Source organism: Melopsittacus undulatus, chromosome 3 (genome assembly GCF_012275295.1).
Source record: "Melopsittacus undulatus isolate bMelUnd1 chromosome 3, bMelUnd1.mat.Z, whole genome shotgun sequence".
Lineage (NCBI taxonomy): Eukaryota > Metazoa > Chordata > Aves > Psittaciformes > Psittaculidae > Melopsittacus > Melopsittacus undulatus.
Genome location: NC_047529.1, coordinates 16956602 through 16981971, shown reverse-complemented (window position 1 = coordinate 16981971; position 25370 = coordinate 16956602).

Below are 25370 nucleotides of genomic sequence, written 5' to 3'. Positions count from 1 at the left end.
AAGGCCTCTTGACACCTCTCTGATAGTGCAAAAGGCCATTAGAGTGAGCAAAAGCATAATTTATCCCATTTTTAAACTTTACACTGTCTTAGTGGTGTAAAGCAGACTCAGACTAAATGAGGGATGGATTCAGAAAAGCCTTGAACTTTGCTTCCAAAACATCCTCTGAAGTTCTGGGTGAGACTGCAGAATAACCATAAACCTGCACTATTTTTGTTACGGTCATCACTGGAACCTGAAATCTTGTATATAGTCTCAAGGCAGACAATCTAGCTCTTCACCTATAGAGGTGGAAACCAACATGGGCAATTTTTAAAACACCAGCTTCTCTGCCTTTTTATAACCTTCAGTTTATTTACATTGTTAAAACCAGCAGGATAATGTGCAAAGGCTTATACCAGATTTAGGGTCCAAATAGTGATTGACAGTCACCAAAATCCGACATTGGAGTGAAAAAAAGAAGCTCTAACAGATTAGCCTACTAATCCCTAAGAACCAAAGCTTTGTTTAAATGTTTAAAATTACCAAATCATCACAAGGTACAGCAGTATCCCCTTTCCTTGTCCCTAAACAGGAGCTGGTTCAGGATGTAAAACCCAATTATTCTTCTGCTAACCTTGCTGATGCTCCCAGCACCACTGCTCTGAAGTTGACATTACTTCTGCCAGCTGATAACACAAAAACCTCACTTTCCATCACTGTTACACTGAAGACACAGAGGGTGACTCTATTAGTGTCTCAGTTGCTGATGCTATATGTTGGATATCCAGTGTGGAGTATCAGTGAACTCTCTCACACTTCATCCCAGGAAGGCAGAAATATTACTCCTTGGCTCCACATTCCTTCTTGGCTCCTTGTGTTGCCAGCTGTTATGTTTAATGGCCATCAAACTGTTTGTGCCTCTGAATTAAGTCTCCTGGAGGCTATGTTAGATCCCGCCTTTTCTCTAGAGAAACACAGCAATTCTGTGTTTAGATCGCCTTTGCACTGTCTAATGAATATGGCTAAGTTGTTTTTGAGGCTGCAGCAATGTCTTTTGCCTTTAACTACATGTAACAAGCAGTAAAAATTTCATTCAAGGACTAAACTTTCCCAGAAGATATTGTAACAGATAAATGTTTTAAGATCCCATAACTGGTCTACTGTTTGTGATTGAGTCACTTTGGTTCTTTGATCGATGCTGGTTTTTACCCTACTAGAGATATACGAGAAGAGCATGGAGTGGTGACTGGCAACCCCCCTGCCTTCCACACATCCCTCCCTCCCCTAGTTGTATTTTTAGCATTATTAAATGCACTGGGTGGAATCCCTCAGAAACGGGTGCTCAGGAACTATGGGCACACTCCTCAATCCTAAGCAAAAAAAAAAAAAAAGGAAGTCACAAAATGGAATACTTTCCATGTTTTGCGTGCAACTTTGAAATCACAAGAGGGTTTCATAAACAATTCATTAAAGAAAAATGAAGATGAGAAAATGTACTGAAATCTGAATGTTTAATAAGAATGAATCTATTTATTTGAAAAAGTTTGGTTTTCAAAATAAAAAAAATACTCAACTTCAAAATTATCAATGTTAAATCTTTCCAATTTCAGTTTTCACATTGTATTTCCTAGTGAACTAAAAGAAATTGTCTATTTTTTCATCTAAGTATAAGAATCTAATCTATAATTTAAAATTGCCATCCCTTGTTTTTTAACACATATGTTTCAACATCCTACCTATCAGTTTCCTGTCCTGTCATATTTGGTTTCATTTAACGTGTTGGTCTCCCAGGTCATTTAGAAAGTGAACTTAACCTGAGGATGAAATTCTCCTTTCTGCAATAGACCAGCACAAATCCTGTTCATTCCCAGTAGATGGTGAATAAGCTGATTTTGTTTTGGTAGTACAAACTAAACAAATAACTTCTCTTGGCAGTGAGGTACAACATCCTCTAACAGTAGATAGCAGGCACCTGCTAAAAGGCCATGATCACATCACACTGTTTTAGAGAAGAAAATGGCACTTAGTAAAAGGACAATGCTAATTTAAAACCAGTTCTGCACACTGACATCAGTAAAACCTGGTAGCAACTCTGTTATCCTAAAAAGGGGTACTGAATATTTTCTGAATCAAAAAATTGCAGACCAATAGTCTGCCTAACAGCTACCTTTCAGAAATCATAAGCTCCTAGTTCATTACAAGCATATGAAGAAGAGTGTTCCCACTGAACCATGCCTATGCTGATTGATGTTCCTCTGTCATCTCAGTACATCTGTGCTTCCTGGATCCAGTCACATTTAAAACTAGCTCCAGTACTGCATGATGTTGCAGATCTTCTGGATTTCCCCCATAATCTTTCATTCATTCTGGCAACCTTATTTTATCAGACATTAGGTGTGAGATTCATTTGGCTGAGGATGAGTGTTTGCAATTTAAATTTCTGTAGTAAGATTTGTCACAGAGAGTCTTCCACGCAGTCAAAAGGGGAAAAAATACTCCAGGATTATGAATTATCTCATCCTGAAGTAGATATCTAAAATTACAAAAAGTTAATTACCTTCTGAAGGTAGCTATTTCTGCCCATTAGCAAGGTTTCAGAGTGATTAGCTCTGATCAGCTCTATGTAGTGTTACATCTTAAATTAAATTAATCCAACTTTACCTAAAATTTTTTTTTTAAAAATCTGTATTATGAGAATTAATCTATGTTCTGGTTGATTGCATGGAGTGAAACATATAGTTATATACCTTTAAATGGAGATTTTTCATAAACTAGAAATTATCACTGGTAGAAATTAAATGTCATTAGAAGGTTTGCTTTTTATTTGCATTAATTTTTGTGCTGTGTGATATGAGATTAAGGGGGGCAACACAGATGCCTATATCTAGGCCGCTAGTTCAGTTAGCAGTCCAGTAAAGTATCTGCAATATCCACACAATCTCATGTCTCTAATACATGCTATATCACAGAAGGATGTAGGATGTACTAGAGACCTGAGTCTACAAACTGGCCTGTCACCAAAGTGATGAAGCATTTGCACACAAGCCTGAATATCATAATTTAGTTAGGGTTCATATGAAAAAAATAACTCTCTGAAGAAGTGTGATTTAGACAACGAAAATGAGTGGGCAGAATTCCAAGTTTGGGTAACTATCATATCCAGCATACCCCAGGCTATGGGTGTCTTAAAAGTGATCATCTCACAGAAGATACCACTAAAATTAGCCTCATTGGCAAAAGGATACATCATATACACAACTGAAGGTGAAGCATTTGCTTCATTGCTGTTAGGGCCTGAGGGCGCAATCCAATAAAAAGTGTGTAACCGTGAAAAGCGTTGGGTACCGGAAGAGATTATTGCTGATAATATGGAAAGCAAATAAAATCTAAGTTTCAAGACAGGATTTGAAAAGTTTTCAAGAGGGGTCATCTGGCACGAGTAATCTCTATGCAGCAGCCTGAACATGACAGCCAGGAAACTCTGCTCAGGTCTATGTCCATGATGAGCTCTTGAAATTACTTCTTGAAGAGGCAGAAACTTGATCTGCTTTGTTTATCACGAAGAAATTATTTAATAAGGACCTGTGAGCTCACACAAAGGAAAATGGGACATGTTTCATCTGCCACCAGGAAGAAGAGCAAAATAAAACTTATACCTAAGGGAGATTGTTACCTACAAAGACTACATAAGGTGGAATTTAGCAAAATGAGGCCAATTGGTGCAGCACCTGCTAGACTGAGTTTTGGCTAGTTTCATACCTTTGCTTTTCTTTAGCAGCCTCTGTCTGACTAAGCCCCTCACTGAAATAAATATGAGAAAGGTTTCTCCAAACAAACTGGTTCTCATTTCTCTATTTAATACCCCAGTACAACTGGTTGAAACGAGCTGGAGAAAAGGAACTGTTATATGCCAGGTCCATGTCAGAGGAGAGAGTCAGGCTGTAGAGCTTGGCTACTCTTCCTAGCCCTTCCTAGCAGCTGACTGCTTCACAAGATAGCTTCATCCCATGCTGCTACAGAGAACATGACCTAGAAAAAAGGATGTTTTTGGTTCTTTATAGAGCAGAAATCACTGAAAAAAAAAAATCTGCAGCCCATATAATAGACAGGCTGGTGAAGAAGTTGGTGTGATGTCTTGTCTCTTGACTTTAATATTTTGTAAACATCTGTTATTTCATTTCTCTCTGATTAAGGTGCACTGTACATGAACTAAATCACCTTCACCCACAAAATGACAGAATAGATCCCAGTCTGGCTGATTTTCAGGTGATTTTTCTCAAGACAGGATAATTCCCCAAATTGATTTTTTTTTTTAGAAGGAAAAAGAAACATATTGACTCTTGTTAACACTTATTTTGACTGAGACAGGAGCATTTCTTTCCAGTCTTCCTTTTCTGGTTATTTAATGTGTACTAAAAATATTCTTTCTTTATTTATTTTAATCTAGAAACCAAATTGTCTTTCCATAATTATATTTCTTGATGTTTTGAAAATACAATAATAAAATATAACTCCACTAACACAATTACTGATTTACATATGTATTTGTAAATTGCCCCACTATACCAAACTGAACTTTTTCAGATTCCTGATTACCACAGAAAAATAGAATCATAGAACAGACAGGGTTGGAAAGGACCTTAAGATCATCTAATTCCAACCCCGCTGCCATGGGCAATTCTGACCATTATGTGCTGGTAATGTTCTTCACTGTATGTTATCTGAAGAGGAGTTGAAAAAACACCTTTTAAGCAATGTTCCTCATATGTACCAATTCATAAAGTCATTTTGCCCCATGCTCTCCACTTAAGCGAACTGTGATATGTGTGTCCCTTCTCTCATCACCAAAGACTGTTCTTAGATGAAGACATTAAATCTTCCTACTGGAAGATAATTCATAAGTTGTTCCCACTTCATCCTCCCCCAACAAGTATATTTTGTGTTTTGCCCTTTCAGGACACACCTAAGTGTTTGAGAAACATCACACTAAGCACAAGTCCAAATGCACAACAGCTCCTCCTTCAAGCCTAGAGATGTAATGAGTAGGGTGGGGACTCTCACAGTGTTACCCACTGGCTATATAACTTTCAGTTTGTGCACACAAGTTTGATACTTTTCCAGAGTCAGATAACATCTCAAAAAGGTTTCTTTTATCTTTAACCTTGTTAAAACAAGATGTCTGGGTGGTAATATTTCCGTTCTCTCTCAGCCCATCGACTCTGAACAATAATACACTTCACATGGGTTAATCGAACTGAGATAACTGTGTCACAACTAAACCAATATTCTGGAAAACATAAATCAGCAAGAGGATCATCAGTTCATCAGAGCTTTTCCTTTGCCAATGCAACAAGTACAGTTACAGTATATAACCATGTAGACACTATGAGTAGTAGGGTTTCCCTTCAGGGAAGTGCTTCTGAACTATTTTTATAATAATCAGCTTTCTTTTCTTTTTTTTTTTTTCCAAAACAAGGCACTAATCCCATGAACTGAGAAAAAAAATGGGTAATTTGATTAACTTGTACTTTAAAACTCCTCTGCTTAAAAATTCCCGTTTTAAAATTCCCATTAACTGGAGCATTCACTGCTTTTGTCTGGGAATCATCACACAGCTACAGCTGTATAGTTCTCCAGTTAAATTCTATTTCAATTCTTCAGCTTCACTTGTTATCCTAGTACATCTCAAGAAAGCTCCTTGTCATTTCCTAAATATTCACTGTTCAAGCCTTGACATTTACACTCTTCAAATATTTGCATAGCCTTATTATGCTTCTGTTAACCATCTATGAGCAAAGCTATATTTATTCTATCCTTGTACTCAGTTCTAATAATTCATTCTTCCCTACCTTTGATCTTTTTGTTCTTCTTCTTGGAATAATTCTTGCATATCGTCAGCACCTTTTTACTTTAATGATGTCAACAATAAAAAGTTATCCCAGGTGAATTTAGTAGAATTGATCTAGAGGTACTTACTGCCTTCCTAAACTGTGATATAACATGCTCCTGAACACAAACTTTAGGATTGTATCAGATTCCCTCATATTTCTGTCTTCCAGCCCAGTAGTAGCCTGGTTTGCAAAATGCAGAACTTCTTCACAGGGCAGTTGAGTAATATAAGGTTACTTAGAGCCGGGGCTAAATGCACAAATCCTGAGCTACTCACCACTCAGCTGGTTTTCCTATGTGTTGGACTATTCTCTATGTAGGTAGCAGCTCTGTGAATTCTGAAAATATGACATATCATTGCTAAACAAAAGAATGCAAGGAAGAATAGTGCAAGGTTGCTTATGGAGAATATGATTCATTTAATCTAGTGGTGTTAGCAGGAATGTCCATCGTGTTAAGATATTAGCTAGAACATGGAAATTAAAGTCATGTCAATGCCCTATTTTTCTGTTATGCAATTTCTCTTGGATATTAACAGGACACCTTTCCGCTTTACAGCTAGGTCTATGACATTTGAGGATTCCTATATGTCTATGCTAAATCCATGACTTTTCTAATTAGAACAATAGAAATTTAACTAAGCACATTATTTCCATAAGTAACAACATTTTTATTCCAAGATGAATATTCCTCTCAGCTATTTGCCCAACCACTTTGTAGTCTGCTCTATTCAGGCCTACATCAGCAACTGAGACACATTAGTGTAACTGCATGTGTGCTGTTCTGTATGCAAAAGATATCTATGAGTATTAACTAAATTTGCAAGAGGAATTAGGATCCGTAATAAATGCTTTAGCAAAGAGGCTTTTGGGAATAAAAAATGTATCTTCAGGCAAAATTCTCATAAACTAGACATCATCTTTGATTTACAGTTTATGGTATTTTCTTCTCTGCATCCAATATTCCCAGCTTCAGGGCTCCTGTTCTGTTTGTTGTGATTGACTGTATAGGGTAAGGGGGCAGTTCTGTAGGCTAAAGTTAAGTCAATGCAATCATGAACTTCGGAAAATAAAGAACATGTTCAGCTTCAGTTTGTACAAGCCAGGTCACTCAGGCTGGAATCCCTTGGATTTACTCGCTTGTAAGGAGCTTCCAGTTCTTAATACACAAATACTGGGCTAGCTATGACTGATTCAGTGACAGAATATAGTAATTTGGTTGAAAAAGCAAAATGTGGCTGTGTGTGGGCAGAGTGAGAAGGACTACTCCAGAAGTTCTTGTCCATCTCTGCTTTCATAGATTCATAATATAAGAGCCCAGAAGGACCACTACAATTCTCTTGAATTACTTCCTGCATAATAATTTAATTATTATGATCTCCTCTGTCCTTAAAGTCTTTAGATCATTTTGTCTTATACCTTGGCTGTTGAAGAATTATCCCCAATAGGATTTTTTCCTTTTTCTTTTACTCAGCTTTAAATGATCATATTAATGGTGATTCTACCAGTGACAGGTTGTTTGAAAGTTACTTTAGAACTCTTTTTTACTTTCTGATAGTCAGCTTATATGTTCTTTTAATTAATTTAATTCCATTGCTTATGGCAATGTCCACACCCTAAATAATTCTTCACCCTTCTTGGCGTTTAAACTCTTCAAATGACTGTAGGCAATCTTCATGTTTCTTTTTAATCATTGCTTAGCAAAGCTACATGGATTTTAGTTTTTCAGATCTGTCCTTATAAGTCAGTCCTCAGCCTCTTGATTATGTCTCAGCCTTGCTCTTCATTATTATACTGGAAGAGCTTCAGTTCTCTTCCTGTGCTAACCCATCTGGACCAAACAGAGTGTAGCCAAAAAACTTGCCAAGTCTGTGAAAACTGCCACTGACTTCACTAGATGTTGGAGCAGGACTTATAATACATGTGGTTCCTTTTGGTGAATGAGTAAGAATGAAATCTCTTTAAAAACTTCTTTTGCTATGCTCTGACATAAGCAGCTCACGACCACATTGATCTCAAGCAATTTTGCCTTCTGAGTCTCACTTTCCACACAATCTTTGTGCACTATTTGATTTTTTTTTCTGGGTACTTTATGTTGAGTTTTTCAGATTGAATTTTATCTCATATTCTTGACAGTGCGTTCTCTGTGTGCACCTCCATATTATTTCTTTTTCCCCTAAGGTGGCTTCTCCATTCCTGGTATGGTCTCACTAAGATGGGTCTTTATTGTGTCTCTCAGTTTTTAATGAAGTGTCCTCATTTCAAAGAGATATTAGTTGAATATATTTTGCAAATGCAATTATAGCATGCTATTTACAATAGCCTTCTTCCAGGGCATTAATGAGAACTTCCAACTTTTATTTTGCTATGTGGTAAAAGCAAATGGATCTCACTGGGACAGCTACGCAGTCCTCCACATTATTCAAAGAATCTCCAGTTTTCATTAACTTCTTGCTGTGGATTTTCATTACATTTTCAGTCAATGCAATAGTGTTATTATTCGAGTCAGTGTAAATTAATGCACTTAACTAGATTTTGAGTCTAACACTTTCCAGTTACATATGCTATGCTGATATATAAAATACACATTATGGTCACATCAATGTATTCCTGTACCTTACCATCCACACATGGCATACATATACCTGCATATAAAAATATATTATTTCTATCTTAGGAAATGTACATATGTGTTTATGTATGTATGTATGTATAAGGTTAAACCACTCTCCATGCTTGGGTAGGTATACACAGAGCAGGACAATAAGTAGAGCTGTTAAATAGCCTGTTGCCTAGAGAACATGTATAAAGAACTTCAGCTTTAGTAATTCAATACAAAAAGGGGATTAAAAATCAAGTTGGCAAATTCAAAAACCAGTGAAAAGGTGTAAAATTAGATCATGGAATTTATGTCCAAGAGAATTCCCAAAACTAAAATCTTAACTAATTTAGAAAGATTGTTACTGGATACACTGTTGAATATTCAAAGGTAATACTGATTGTGAACAGACTTTTGCAAGGATAGAAAATTACATCAGTCAGGGCTTAAACACTTCTTTGTAAAAATGAGGATACAGAAGGGTACATGGCTGTCATTGCCAACTCATCATGGAGGACTCAATTTAAGTGCCCAAAAATTCATAGATGCTGTCATCCGAAATTTCCTCCTATATCAAAGAGATTCTTATGGGACAGGTAAATATAGGATCAATGGAAACACTGTGTTCCTATGGAGTGGAATTGTTCCTTCAATTGTAAGAATCTATTTGCTGTACTGGAATATGTGTCTCCAAAATAACCTTTGTTATTACACCATTGTAAGGTAAGATATTACCATCTTTCTTCCTTTACGTTGGTTTGTTCAGATTGGTTTCCACAGGAAATGAAGCTCCTGTGAAGCATCTACCAATGTGTATTAAAATTCAAACTTTATCTAGGTACCTACCTGTCTGTCTGTGCATTTCCTAATTACCCTCACAAGATACAAATCTGTAAAAGCTGACTTGACTGTGGCTGCTTGCCCCTTGTTTTTTGTAGATAAGGAGGAACTGTTGTACAGGATTAGCTAATTTGTCCAAAATCAGAGAGGAAGTCTGTGCTGGAGCTTGAAACAGCTTGCAGGTCAAAACCAATTTTCTCTCCCTGTGTGGACAGAGAGAAATTAAGTTAGAGGGAAGAAAAATTATGGTAATGCAGCAAAATTAAGTTGAAATAAAACTTTAACCCTTGCTGTCTTTGGCTACTAATCACTAGACAAGGACCATTTTCCAGGAGTAGGCATAGCTGCATTTCTTTGTGTTTTAATGAACATATGCAGGGAGCTGAAAGAATTACAGGATGAAAAATAGTTTAGCATTTTGATACATGCAAGATGGATATTGTTAATTATGACAGCACATAAAGCTCCCCAAATTATCTTCAGTACATGTCTATACACCATACAGTTTTCTGGCAGGGAGGCCAGATGGCATGGAAAATCTTGCACCAAAAATATTTAATACTCTGAACCTTTGAAACAGGGTGACTGCAACCAGAATTCCCATGGGAAGGGTCCATGACCAGTTCCACTTCCTGAGTCAGGCCCAAAAATTCTGGGGACAGTTCTAACAGTGTGTAGCCCCCCGCATCTCTCCCCCTCACAATCCTTTCTCTGAAATGCTTTTAGAACAGAATGTGACACATTAAAAATACCCCTGTAAGCAAACCAAACATTACTTTAAATGATTGTGGAAATTAATAACAAAGGTGTGAAGGTGGGATTTTCAGAAACACCTATGTGACTTGGAAGCAGAAGTCTCATGCAAAGTCATATGTTTTTATCTATGAATGTGTATTGCCCAAAGTTACTTAACAGAAGAGTGAAATATCTGGACTTCAGTGTACATATAGCTTTATATTGTCTTTATAATTTCTCTGACCTGCTGTCTCCTGCTGCACCTGTACACCAGCTTTGTTCTTATTCAGGGAAATTCTAGTCTATTTATGTTTCTGCATAATCTGCTTGCCACCTACTGCAAACCCATCACAGACCACAGACTATACACACTGACCTGGCATTTACTTCAGCCCACAGTCTTAACGCGATCCATAAAGGACATTTGGCATTGCTCTACCTTGCCAAATCCACCTCAGGGTTAAGCTTCATATGTTCCCTTTTGCATCAGTTCTTTTAAAGATGGTACTTTCTTTAATGAGCTGTCAGAGCTAAGCATTTCTCTGCATTTAAACGATACTACATTTTCCTTGATTTTTTTTTTGTGCTAATAATTACTGAACAGCTAAGCACACCACAACACTGTCCCCATCTGCAAACTGTGAGTTAGTGAAAGGTAAGGTACATGGGAAGCTCAGAGTATCAGAGACATCGGGTCATCTTTAACGTGACTGTTTAATGCAGAGCACATAAGAGTGAGGATTTGTCATACCACATTGAACCGAGGACCCCTCAAGTACCTCTGGCAACACTCTGGTTTTGATCATTAGGTAAAAGGCAAGGAAAGCTGTAAAGATGTCCTACATGTTGACTACCCACATTAAGTTAGCATTTCTTTCACCCTTGCCCAAGGAAAGGATACAAAGAAAATTTTTCCTATTTTCTTTTGTCGTTAGTTTTATTATCTCACTGGGGGTGAGACATGATTTTTAGAGCTTCCAAGAAAATTTGGATGCCAGTTCATGAACCAAAGTTCCTGCTTCAGTGTCTGATTTTATTCACGCATAATGCTATGCATTCACTTGATTTTGAAGCAAGTCAGTTTCCAAGTTCTTGGATTCCTTCAAACCAGAAATTCAGACAATAAACAGGTTCTTAAGAAAGTATGACTTCATTGCGCTGAACATAGAATCATAGAATCATAGAATAGTTAGGGTTAGAAAGGACCTTAAGATCATCTAAGATCTTAAAGGATTTGGTCTGAAAAGTATAAAAGCAAGTGACTGAGAAGCAAGAATTGATAAGAAATTACAGAAAAAAAAAACCACTTTAAACTGGCCTGATGCTGTACTACTCTGCTATGCAAAGTGTCTGACTCGTCTGCTACATTAAAAAAGAAAAAGTTTCTTCATACAGGTCTAATATATAGGAGAATCTCAATCCAAAAATAAATTCAACAGTGACATTCCAACCCAGTCCACAGAAAATCCCACAAAACAACATATTACTAATGATGAGATATATTCATGAATCATCCCAAATGAGAAAACATAGCACCTTAATACTTTACTGAAAAAAGGGCAAATATGTTGTTAAAAAATAAGTTATAATTTCATGAGCTTATCTTTTTAGTTCTTTTATCAGCCTTCATATTTGGTTGTCAGTGTGTTCTGTTACAGCTTTTTTGAAATATCAGTTCTCACTCAGCCAGTTCTACCTTGCATGACTGAGTCTCTGGTTTGCTCTTAAAATATGTAAAAACAGAACTCAGAGATACCAATATTGTGAGAGAAAAAAAAACCCAAACAAACCAAATTATGCAATGAAGTTAACAATGACTTTAAAAGCTCATTCTGCTTGTTTTTCTCTTTAAAAAAGGCAGCAAACTCTGTGCTGCTGCTGGTTCTGATGAACCTTGTGGAAAACTAGCCATCTTTAACTGTGTCGTTGCTCTTGAATAAAACCACCTGGGAATCTCTGTTGCATTGGCACCACATAGGTCATGTTGATGCAGATGAATTGTCTTACCTTCACAAAAAAAGGATCACCACATGCAAATTCCTCCTTGGAAATGGCCCTTAGGACTCCCTAACTCTCCAAAAGGTGCACTTGATAATTCAGTGACTAGTAATGGATATCCCAACTCCACACAAAGGGGTAATGTTGGTCCATGCCATGTCCTTGTCAGGAGGTCAAAAGGATTATATTAGAAGAGGAGGGGCTTACAGACAGATGAATATAGAGACAATGCAAATAATTTATCCTTGTTTCCTTAGGAAGCCAGAGCAGTAACTAGTTTCTCCAAGTTAACGAAAGAGAATATACTTCTAAAAAAGTCTAGATTCATTTTTCTTCACAACTTTCCTTGATCAATACCAGATATCTCTCAGATTTTACCAAAGAATAAGATTTCTGAAAGTTTGAATTCAGTGAAAGGTTTGGCTTTGAAGTTAACTTGGGAGATACACAGCTTAGAACTTGTGTTTAAAATACAGCTCTAATACAATTTTTCCTCAAGTTCCTAAAGTGTTCATTATCAGACAGTATCTCATTTGACTAGGGTCTTGTGAGGCCAGAATCACATCAAGCACCCAGGAGAGCTGTAGACCTACTAAAATAAAAAAAACCCCAAACATGAAAACACCTTTCCTAAAAATTTACCCCAACTTCTCTTAACACTGTCACATTTTTGGGGTCTTCTAAATCAGGTTTCTGTCACTTAACTGCCTTCTTAAGGCTGTCTCCAAATGTCTTCATGGTTTTCCTTCCCATATAGGATCTCAAGGCTCCACAACAGGGATTTTGTACAAGACATTTCATGTTTCTCTGTGCTTCAGTTCTCTGTTATCCAAATACCAGCTTTAGCTGTATATTGTAACTTTTTCTTTCTTCAAAATGTAGAGAGAAAAAGTATCCCTTAAAGTTGCTTTTCAATACGCAACAGATTTCATAAACTATTCGGATAATACCTTCCATGAGGATTTCAATAATATTGCTACTACAAGTCAGCAATTTAAGAAGAAGGTAGCTTTTGATATCAAGGTTTGTTTATATTTCAGGAAAAAAAAAAGAGAACCAGCTCTAATCACACTTTATCTGCTTTTTATTTTTAAGCTGCTGTCTTTTGCTTAGAGAGATCATTTTTACAAAGAGTTTTTACAGTAGACCCACTAGGCATTATTAGAATCAAACTGATGATATTCCTCCTTAGGGCTAAAGAAATGGAGATAAGAGAAGTAAATACAATATTCAAGTTAATTTTTAACAAAACTGAAAGTGGAAAAAAAAAAGTCTGTGCTTTCTTCAAATTTAGATGATTCCCTTGATCCTGAGAATAAATGTAGCAGTTTTCCAACCAAACTAATTTTCCAAAGCAGAGAGGGTAGAAACAGTAGTTTTATAATAGCGTGTTTGCAAGTTTAAGCACAAAGAAATAGCCATTCCTTTTCATGCAGAAGTTGATATGAAAAGATGGTAGATGTTACGATTTATTATGGTCGGTTGAATGATTTATTTTGAAACTGCTTCAGAGTGACGATTAGTGTTTTTGAGTAGGTGAGCATTTTTTTCCAAAAGGTGTTTACTTTTTTCAATGCAGTAGATTGAATAGCAAAGTATCATTTTTTAATGTACAAACACATTTATTTTCTCTTTGCCCAAGTTGGTACATACATACACAAGTATGTACATGTATCTGTTAAGATCTCAAAAATGTTAAGACAAGCATTATAATAATTCAGTCTGCTCAATTGCTTTAATACATAGATATATCCCAATAACCACTTGTGTGGTTATTGATCAAAATGTAGACCAAACCTTCTCCTACATATTCAGAAGGCTAAATAAAATCATAAGTCTTCAGCCCCTCTAAAACTAACTGTGAGAAATAAAAATTCTAAGGTTTCCAGGAATGAATACATACGGATCTGTTAGCTGAACTTTTTCACTTTAGGAGCTTCAAATTATTTCTTTTCAGTCTTTCCTTTTACCATAAATTATTTCAAAGGTAATATATGGAAATCTTTGCTGACCAAAACACCCTTTTTTTTTTAATAATGTCCAAGTAGCTTATTTTTGTGCTTCCTGACATCTCCACTTCCTTTTCCCGTTAATATTAAACTAGCTAAAATATATTCTTTCCTGAGAAAATCTTTGGCTTCAAAAACTGTCATCTTCCAGCCAACCCTTTCCAAACACTCCACTGAAAATTTCAAAACTCTTCTTTTTTTTCATTGCCCTGCTCTGCTAATGCCTCACTCTGCTGTAATCATGACACAGAGTCAGTTTTTCTCAGTATATGCATAAAGCCTATGGGAATGTGCACGTGTTAGTTCCTTGCAGCCTTTTTAAGCTGCAAGTGGCACCATTAACCCCAATAAGAGTCTGTTCACCGGCATGTGCCACAGTACGCACTGCTTCTGGCCTTGTTTTTCAGCCTAATCCTTTCCTAATCATGAAAAATAATTTCACTAAAATAGGAGCCAACATCAAAAAAATCTCTCCCTGCCTAAAGTTTGTCATGTACAAGCCAGCTGAATAGCCTGAGATCACTCTTTCTCTTACCTTAATAATCAGCTATGAGAATGAGAGCTACCTCTGAGGGCTGTTAGACCTGCTCCCTGCTATACCTTTATTTTCTGTGACTGTAGAGAACAACTAGCTTAGATTGGATATTTAACTTCTGGCAAGCTAACACCAAAAGGATTAATCCCACATTCCTTTTTTATCCCAGTCTGAGTCTGAACTCAAGTTTGGAGAAGCCAACAGAGCTCTTCCGCTGACACCCACAGGCTTTGCCTTGCATTTTCCCACAGCAGTCACCGTTAAAACAAAAGATCAATACTTAAGATGCTTCTTTATTTGCCACTGTCACTTTAGATGCAGCTTTCCCCTGTATAAAAAGAGGAAATGCCCAAACTGTCACAGTAAATGTAATTACCAAGGTCTGGTAAATGTTTGTGGCTTGGGCTTTTTTTTTGTTTGTTTGTTTTCTTTGATGAGCAGCATGCAGCTTTCAAATCTACCCCTTCACTGAAAGGTTTATGTATTAGAAGAATCGTGAGTGAGAAGACCCCATAAAAAGAGATAATCTGACAATAAAGGAGAAGTTAAGTGGCACCAAACTCTCCTTGTCTCACATGCACATGCACACACGGAGTCCCATCTGCTTGCTCCCGATAACTCATTTGCACAGGGCACGACGAATGGCTCGGTTTTGAGTAGTCAGAATCAGCTGCAGCACACGTGCCTCTTCCTCTCTAATTCTTTATTGTTATTCCATGAACTCCGGTGGCCCCAAGCAGCAGGAGACAGGGACACATGTAACAGCTCTCACCCTCTGGCCCAGATACCAACCCACTTTTTGTTAGGCTACAAACACTTCCCTGGACTCTCATTCACTACTGCAAAGCTGTTTTGAGCATTCGACCGACACTCGCATGGAGCTCGTTTTCTGTCCCTTTTAGCAATGCCCCTACTCAGGAGGATAAAATATTCACAGGCCATCTAGGCTTTCAATGAATAAACCTGTAGCAAAGCTCCACCAAAAAGAAAAAAAACCTTAGCAAATCCTTCTTTGTACTAGAGATGCAGCAATGGGGAGCCAAGCAGGCATTTTTTCCCAAGTAACAAGGGGGTACTACCCACACTTGGCTTATCTGTGCAGTTATTTGCATATATAACTCTCCGTGAAGAAGAGGTATCCGCTCTCCTTGACCTTAGTAAATCAAAAGCAGACAGGTCACAACTTTAACTTATTTCTTTGGATACCAATCCGCCAACATACAGAATTGTATAAAACACATGCATAATACATAATACAGATCTGGTGCAGACCATCTGACTTCTTTTAACCCCCTGGTTCTGTATTTTAATGGTACTGAATTTAGACCTGTCATTTCATTTTCTTTTCGTGTCTGTTGAATATATTTGGATAGAGTTTGTTCTTTGCATTTCCAATGAGGTCAGTAAGTAACTCAATGTTTACACAGATGTTTTACGGAGTAGAATCTGTCATTAATATTCAAATTGCATATGTGTATCTGCTGTGGTGTATATATTTATAGCTGGATTATTATAGGTATATGGAAATATATATGTTATATACACATAAAGACACGCACATATACACTGATATACATGTAAGGTTTGAGACAATTGGGAAAGCATCCTTCTTATCATGTATGGTTACTATAATTTACTATAAATTGTCATATGGTGATATGATGTTTCTTCTGCTCAAGTAGGTGTAAATATCCTTGAGCAGCTCCAGACTTCTGAGTTAGTAGAGATCAGAGCTGGTTTTGGGTGTCAGCATTAGGAATCTGCTTTCTCGTCTGACTGAAGTCAAGTGCAGCCTTGCACCAAGCAAATTAAATATTTTTTTTTCAAATTATTTTGACCCTGTTTGCCAAATCTGCAAACAGATCCAAGAGGAAGAACCAATGGTGTGACTAATATGAAAGAGGTAAGGTGTCCCCACATCTCTGTGAAATGTAGTTAGCTCTACACCCACCTGAAGAAAAAGCTAAAATGAAATATTTTAGCCTCACATTTTTGCACAGAAATGATGTTCTGAAGAGATATACATCTGGACTATGTCTATGGTCATAGATAAAGTGTGTGCGGATCTCATTTTAACAGATTGCATACATGCTAGCTGTTCTCCACAGATTCATGGATTCACAGATTCACAGAATGGTTGGAAGGGGCCACGGAAACTCATCTAGTCCAACCTCCTTGCTCAAGCAGGGCCACCTAGTGCCCATTACTCAGGATTGTGTCTAGATGGCTCTTCAATATCTCCAGGGAAGGAGACTCCACAACTTCTTTGGGCAAACACTTTCCCCCTCACTTTGCCTCACTCCTCCCCCCGAGAAGACCCCACAGGAAGGCACTATATATCCTGGCTGTATAGCTCCTAGCCCATGCAATCCTATCTAGCTTTTATCTTGCTAACTCAGGGATGCAGAGGGAAGAAAAGGTTTCACCCTGAGGATAGAACATTTTCAGCATTAATGTCTTAGCTCCAGCCCTTGCTTCCAGCATTGCTTCTCTGTTACATGAAATAACTGTTTACTGGAAAATAAAGTCCTTTGAACAGAGACTGGGGCCCACACTCACCTCATGTGAGTACTAACTGCCAAACTCATGAGATTGTATTTCTCTGCATGGAAGTCTGCATTTTTCTGTCCTTCAGCGCTATCATGAAGCTTTACCAAACCTAGTACAGGTGGATGATGCTAAGTTGATTAATGAACTACAACTGATGGTTGCTTAGATCCACATGTCTTCATGACCTAATTCTGCTTGCTGTTTGCAAGCAGGATGCACTGCTGGCTACTAATGCATGTACTGCCTGTGTGGAGAAAGACTGACTTCTCTAAGCTGAAACCAAGCAGGAGAAAAAATGTGAGAGAGAGAAATGTAATCTCTCTCAGAAAGGAGGGATCTTCTGGCATCTCTCAATGTTGTTTATTAAACATGCCACAAAATTAAGCATTCTCAAAGTCACAAAATAAATCCTATTCAGGTGAAAATAGTAAATGAAACCTTGTTTAAAGACAAGAGTAAATGGTTATCTTTAATATTTAAAGACAAGACACAAGGTAGAGTAAATGTAGAGCTGGGAAACCTGTTAGCAGGGAGGGAGAACAAGAAGATAGGAAATTGCTTGTATCAATATAATACCCATGGCCAATGGGACTACAAAAAATCACAATTATTTAAAATTATCAATGAGAAAATAAAGAACCCAATCGATTAAAACCTTTGCTAATGAAGAAGTTGCTAAAATGTGACTGCTACCTACATAAGATAAGGAGAGACCATAGCCCTGCAAATTTAGCATGGCTTTAAGAATCCACAACACTCCTTCATCTTCAACCGAATGTTCGGTTTTAATCCCTGTCTCAGGAAAAATAAAGCAGAACAAAAAGGGTATAAATAGAGCAAACAAGTATAACTACAAATTAAAAAAAAATAAAATAAAATTTGGTATATAAAGGATGTAATTCAGATGCTTATATTTATCTTTTCCTTTTGAAGAAAAAAGTCTAACTGAGAGTTTCCAAGGGATTATAAAGGCAAAACTGTTTAATAGCCAAAAGAAGACATTTTATATGCAATTAATCCATAGCATTTGATGTCACATTTTATTACAGCAGCAAAATACCTATCAATATCTTAACACATGTAGGGATAAAATTAGGTTATTCTGTGTTAAATAGAAGCTCAGAAACTATTGAGATGCAGTTTGACTTCACTCACATGAACACTGCTTATGTCAGGTTTGTATTGACAGCAATCCCAGCAGCCATTATCAGCTTTATTCACCAGTAATTAGAGGATTAGGATGAATTCTTAATACTTACTATTTACTTGGCTATCAGAATCCTATTTTTCTTTTTTTTCCTTTTTTTTTCCCCCAAGTGACTACCATATTAAAAATGTACACATCTTTTCTTTGTTTTCAACTTTCATGTTTTAATTTAAAAACGTCACTTATACATTGTTCCATACAGAATAATCTCTGCAAAGTGCTGTGTGATGGTGTTCAAGCTAGACCTTCCATGGCATCTCCTTCATTAAAGGCCCTTGCAAACAGGTTAGAGGATCACCTCTGAGAAACAACATAGGTAAAGCTGATCCTGCCCTAGGGCTGGGGCATGGAAGAGGTGACCTTTTGAGGTCCCCTCCAGCCTTACAAGTCTATGTTTCATTATTCTGATACAGCAAATTGCTGTGCCCCATTAAAATGAATGCACTGATATAAAACACATTTATGGAAGTCCCAGGAGAGCTCATTAGAGTGAGGTGAGATTGTGTTCTAACCCTCTATTTTTTTCTGAATGTAGAAACCAACCAAAAAGTAACATGTAACCGAGGCAAATAAACAAATAACATATACTTATTGGAATTAAATCACCTTAAAATCATCCACTTCGAGATATCCTTCTGAACCATCTTACTTTGGCTCAGTTGGAGTCTGGCCATTGGAGATGTACCTGGTGTGGCTGAGTTTCTAGTTGACATTGGCGCTTCTACAACTCAGAGCTCATTCTCTGTTTCTGTAGCATCCAATTCTGAAAACTTGATGTGTGTTTGTAGTTTAAACTACCTGTTAGAATGCAAGTGAGACAAGCCAGACTATCATATTCTTAGTAGTTTATCTGGAGGGACTCCTGCAAAGTAACATCAGAACTGAACTTTGAGCATCCACAGAGAAGTGGGGAGAGCTGGGATTGAACATGGGAGTAGAAGTCAGTGGAGGAAGGGTCTGAGTTCACCACAAACTATGCAGACTGAAGAAATTAGTTAAGTTCTACTATAACTGCACATTCAAAATGGAAAAACCAGAAATGCTGTATTATATTCACTGTGTAGTTTTAGTTTCAGCAGGGGGCTGAAGTAAGCATCTCAATGAAAGAGATGACTGGGTTTAGTTACAAGAGCCCTTTGGAGGGTTTTCTATACTTTTCTATATTTTCTATACTTTTTTTTCCTAGGCACTGATAAAAACTATACAGAGCAAACCTCCAACATTGCTCTGTGTAGCTAGCAGCTAGATAAAGACACATAGATCAGGGAATGTGGGTCAAAAATAAACAGTCCAGACTGACTGGACATGCACTGAGGAAGGCTCATTGCTGCAGGCAGTCACCAGGAAGAGGTTACTAGGAGAGGAAATATGAATTGATCATTTACAGAATTGTCAGTTTGCAGCTAAAATTGTAGGGAAAGAGCAGTTTCTCTTTGTGACCAGAAAAGTTAAGTGAATAACTTTGTGAATCCTTTGTGTAGGATAATGAAAAATATTTAAAAGTTACTGTCTAATTTAAAATGCCATATGTATGTATACATGCATGTACATATTTGTTTCATTTCTCAGAGCAAGGTCACATCCATTAGCTGCTACCAGGTGTAGGTGGTGCTAATTTGATTCAGTCTATTACAGCTAACGGCACTGTTCATGATACTAAGCTTCTCACCAACAGGTAGGGTCATATTTTCCAGCAGCTTCAGGCATGGCTAACAACTAATAAGATACCTACTTTCTCTACATTTTTTAATACATTAAAATGAATAAATGTAAAATTACAAAATACAGAGTGGCTTTTCCCTCCCCTTTTAGCAAATATTTTTTCAGCCTTCAGTCTTTCTTTTTTTCCCCCCACTTTTTTTCCCCCTGTTCTAACTGTTCTATAATTCAAAGGTGATAATACGGGTGGACTTGCTTCTCTTCCATTAGTGGCATTTAGCAGGTGGTTTAGAAGATGATCTATAAACCTTTGGGAATGAAAGACTGATTCTTGAAGATTTGTGAAGGTAATAGAAGATTTCAAGTTCTGCTAGTAGGCTTACTTTCACTGCTCAAGAATTGCATGTCCATCATAGAAATTTTAGGAGCCCACAAACTTACACAGAAATGCTGAAATCCTTCTCTTTAGATAAACATTTAGCTGTGAATGTTGTAGAGTTCATTTGTTCTCTGTTCCCTGCCCCACAGAGTAAGCATTTCAACACTTCTTTGTTCAGCAGCAGTTGGGTCATAATACCCAGATAGTTTCAAACCATGTAGGATATTAGATGACATGTAGGGACTAACAACGGAAAATGATCCAGGCTGTAGAGGCTAAAATTTAAAATTTCAAGCTAAAGGCCCAAACAGTAAGACCCCAGAAAAACTATGATCTCTTAGGCAAGGTAGAGATCTTGACTGCAATGGCTGGACCCAGACACCACTATCATTTATTTTCCTGGGACAGAGACAGCAACTGAGGAAACCTCAAAATTGTTCTTCACTGGAACACCAGTTCATTTTTACCATGACTTCATTCTTTGTCCTACTGCCTAAGATCTGCATATGAGCCCTCCGAGCAGCTTTGATTTCACCTTTTGATAAAAATATTGCCTTCCCAATGGCAACGTTCTTATGAACAATGTACCCAGTACTTGGTGGGAAGGAAAGAAGAACATATTGGGGAAAACGTGGATAAAAGGAGTCTGACCATTTATGAATTTCTCGATCGCAAAAATCTCCTACTAAACATCTGCTACCCATTTTAATACACTAGAGAGGACAACTGTACTTTTGGGAAGCAATCTTAGCTACACAGATAGTGACCCTGAATCCTCACCTACATCACTTATTCTGCATAAGGATCATTTCTTCCAGTGCCAAATACAAGATTAGTGCTGAAAAGCATAGGACAAAACAGAAGGGAATTACATTTAGATGATATGTGAAGTAAAATAAGAGGGTATTTGAGAAGAAAGAAGGACAAAGCGCTATCACAAGTAATAAACTAAGGAAAAGAAAAAAACACATCAAAGTTAGGATGGGGCAAAACTGGAAAGGGGAAGATCAGGAAGCTTTTCTCTGTTTCACATCCATTTCTTTTATTTCTCAGAAGGACTTCTGATTTCAATTGAGTTGAAAAGCAAAGCCTGGGAGATTCATTCCATCTCATTACAAGCACAGTTAGATACTTCTCTCATATTACCTCATATTTTCTATAGGCATGGACCATTCTAAGAAGAGTTTATGCCATACAGTAGAATTAGAAATATGTAATTTCAATAGTGGAGAGTCAAGCTTACTTTTTAAGCATCTCCCATCATTTTGGAATAAGAATTCATGAGCATTGTAATTTCTCTTAATATTATTCAGAACCTATTTTTGTTTTCTTATCAAAGCTATTTAAAATCATGAACTTCACTGTGTAATAATTTACTTCATAGCATTTTTATTTCTCCTTTAAGGTTTTTATTATTAATGAGAATGTATTTTTTTATAGCACAGAATGCTGATACTTTTTACTTATAAAGATAGTGGGAAAGTGTCATTTGATCATCTAATGACCTCTGGTGGATGAATCTAATTGACTCACAAACACATAATGTTTCACACTGTTTTTAACTTGTAGTGATTGCTTCACTAGCGGGCTGGGCACAGGCAGCTTCTGCAAGCTAAAGAAATATTCAGACTCTAAAAATAATCCTGTCCCAAACCAGGAAGGAGAGTCACATGTCTCAAAGTGTCTCAGGAGCTGAAAACAGTAAAGCCCTCTAATAATAAATACACATCAATTCTAACTTTGCAATCTTCTTGTGATCCCAAGGGCTCTTTCTTTTGTGCGTTTGGTACAACGCACACAAAAATCAGATTTCTGGCCTATGTTGCTGGTCTTTTTTGCATCCCATACACACCTCTCTAGCTCTAATTTTACACCACACACTGAGAATCTGATTACCTATCCACCTTCCTCTGCTAGAAACATTTTAAATACCTCTTTTCAAAATACAGTGAGTTGAATTTCACTCAAATGAAAGTATGCTTTTCCTGCAAACTCTGGTTGGTCTCTGGTTCCCCTGGAAGGCAAAAACTTGCTAAACAAAGGAAAGGGTACCTCAGTGATCTTAAATCTTCACAACAAATGTTTTTAGGCAAGATGCATGGATGAGAATGAAATAAATAAGTCTTAGCCTGCAAATCAGTATGCAGAATAAGACCCTGTTTATGAGACATGCACTTGGACTGAGCTTGTAGAAACAAAACTTAGTAAGTATTAATGCTCTTCTGAGGGAGTGTCTTCCGGTCTCTTTTATCTCTAATTCTGGGGGGGGGCACACATGATGTAATCTCCATTAAAATAGTATAAATCTAAAGAAAAGTGTGAATTTACACCAGTAAATTATTGCAATATTACACCAGTGTAATGAGGATTACAGTCAGGCCCATGGTTATGTGGTTACTTCCATGTAGGCACAAGAGGAAGAACAGATTAGCAGTGCGTATTGGTTACACCATGGGATAATAAGGAAACCCATGAGAGAGATTCTTGCAGAACTATGCTACAAAACATGTGAGCACCTATCACTACTCAAAAGGAAACAAATTAATGAAAATAAAAAGTAAATTAAGAAGAAATCCTTTCCAGCTACACTTTGCCACATATTTGTGGAGGCTATGAAAGCTTTTTGATCATCCCAGGTGTTCCTAAATAGTAGTGATATAAAGATTAAACAATAAGAATTTTTTTTTAAAAAAGGCAAAACTGTGATCCTGCTTTGTATTTATAGCAAGATTCTGTTATTTCATTCAGTCTGTCGTAGAGTTTCTTGAAAAGGCTATAAATACAAATCACCAACTTAAATGCGTTTTTATTTTTAACTGCGAAAGCATGTAAAGTAAGACTGTACCCATCTCCTCCAGTAGTCATGTTTTATTAATCTTTATTCCTTTCTGTGTTTCTATGAAATACATTTTTTTACCTGAGTGTCAGTTATGCTTGCAAGGGGTATTGCTAAGGTGCAAATGCTGATAGATGCTGTGTATGTTTGCTGCTGGTGTTGTAACCCAGAGGGTAACAGAACAGATGGGCCAGAATAGCTTCTGTATCTTCTAGAGAGCTTCTTCACTTAATGCAGACACCTTTTGGTCAAGGACTCCACATAGGTTGATACCCAAAAGTCATGTAGAATGATTTGAAGTATGGGTGCCTGTTCTTCTAGCTCTGCCATTAAAGATCTTCTTAAATGCTATTTTCACCTCTCTTTAATCCCTAGTATAAACCTGGACTTATCAGGCTGAACTGCAAAGGCAATGGAGCCTTTTACTCTGCCTGAACTGCACTTTCCCTCTATACTCTGGGTCTGTTATAGCCATTCTACAAACTGAGATTCATTCTAGCTATATCTGTCTCTAAATAGACAGACATCCTGCACAGAGCAAATCTTTCCCTCATCTAAATTACTTGTCTCCCCTTTGCCTCTGTTCCTTGTTTTTATTCCCACACGCAACCCTGGCACCAGCATAAGACTCTCTTGGACAGAAAACAAAATCCTTTAACAATTCCCTAACCTAGAAGCCTTGCTGGGGAGGAAATGGGAAACCTCTTCCCCTTCACTCTTGCTGCTAGTAGCTGAATCAATGGAGGTCATTATATTCCTTGCCCAAGAAGTCAAGGGGTCATGAAAGAGCAGCTTTGTTGAGGAGTTGCTCCAGCCTGATATTATGGATTTGAACAATGAAAACAGACCTGAATTGTGAGAACCCATGTGAGATTATTTAAGGCAAGATAAAGTAATTTTAATCATTGCTATTGCAAGTGGGATTTGGATCATGAAGGGCACCCCTCTAGTTAGAACTCTGGATAGGATTAGTGTGCTGAACAGGAGGAGAGAGCAGAAGGAGCAGAAGCCAGACTAAAACAGAGCTGCCAGAGCTCTGGGTGGTGAAAATTCACCTCTGGGGTCTAGATGAATCACCAGGTGACAGAGTTTGGGTACCCCAAAAGTCCCCTCATATCAAAGGCCAAGACTGATGAGAAAGAGGGACATAACATGAGGTTTTTACTGACTCTAGGAAAGTTCTAACTTGTCCTGGGGAAATGCTTATCCCTTACCTAAGGGCAGTCACTCTTGGGGCAATAGGAGAAGAAGTCGTGGTTCCTTCCTTCCTTCCTCCCTTCCTCTTCCTGCCTTCCTGTCTGCCTTTATTTTTTTTTTTCAATTCTGTCTTTTATTAAAATTAGAATCAGCTTAAACTCCAAGCCAGGAAGGGAAATATTTTCTTCAATTTAGAACCCTCAGAACTGAACATTTAGAAAATTTGTGGGGTTTGCAAGTTTCAGTGGGAAAAATAAGCAAGTTGAAAGAAATCTTCCCAGGTATAGCTCCATACTGAGTCACTGACATCTTCATCTGGAAAACAAGAGTGTTCATTCTCATAACGTTCTTGTTGTTTCCATTATGCAGAGGAAGGCACACCTGGATTCTTCCCATATTTCTTTTGGTATCAAACAAAATCCACCTTCACCATTAAACCCATGTTGGTGCCTTATTCTCTCCATTTACTAACCTTTGAGTTGTTAAGTTTTTGCTTAACATGTCCACTTAAGATGCTCAAAATTAAATTATATGGCCAAAGCCAGGGCAGCAGGAAGGGTGCACCCTCCTCCTTAGACATAGAGCAGCAGCTTGTCAGATATGTATGTCACAGATGAACCTTCATGTGTGACCACAACCTGGGGCAGATGCAAAGCAAAGCATGGCTAGGCTGTGATAGAGGAACACACATGCTTTCAGTTCCTGACATTTAGCTGAAAAATAGGGATTCATTTGGCCATGGCAGGCCAGGTCGTATGTCAAAGCCCTATGTCAACATGTAACCAAATAGTTTTAATAGATCTAAGACATGATCTAGAGGAAGTTACCTTGATTTTGTTAAAGGGACTGCTAAACTCATGAGGGAAACAACAAATTATGAAGGTGTTTGGTGAGGATATCTTTCTACTATTTGGTTTTTGCAATGGGATGTTGTACAGGGGTTAGGTATATATAAA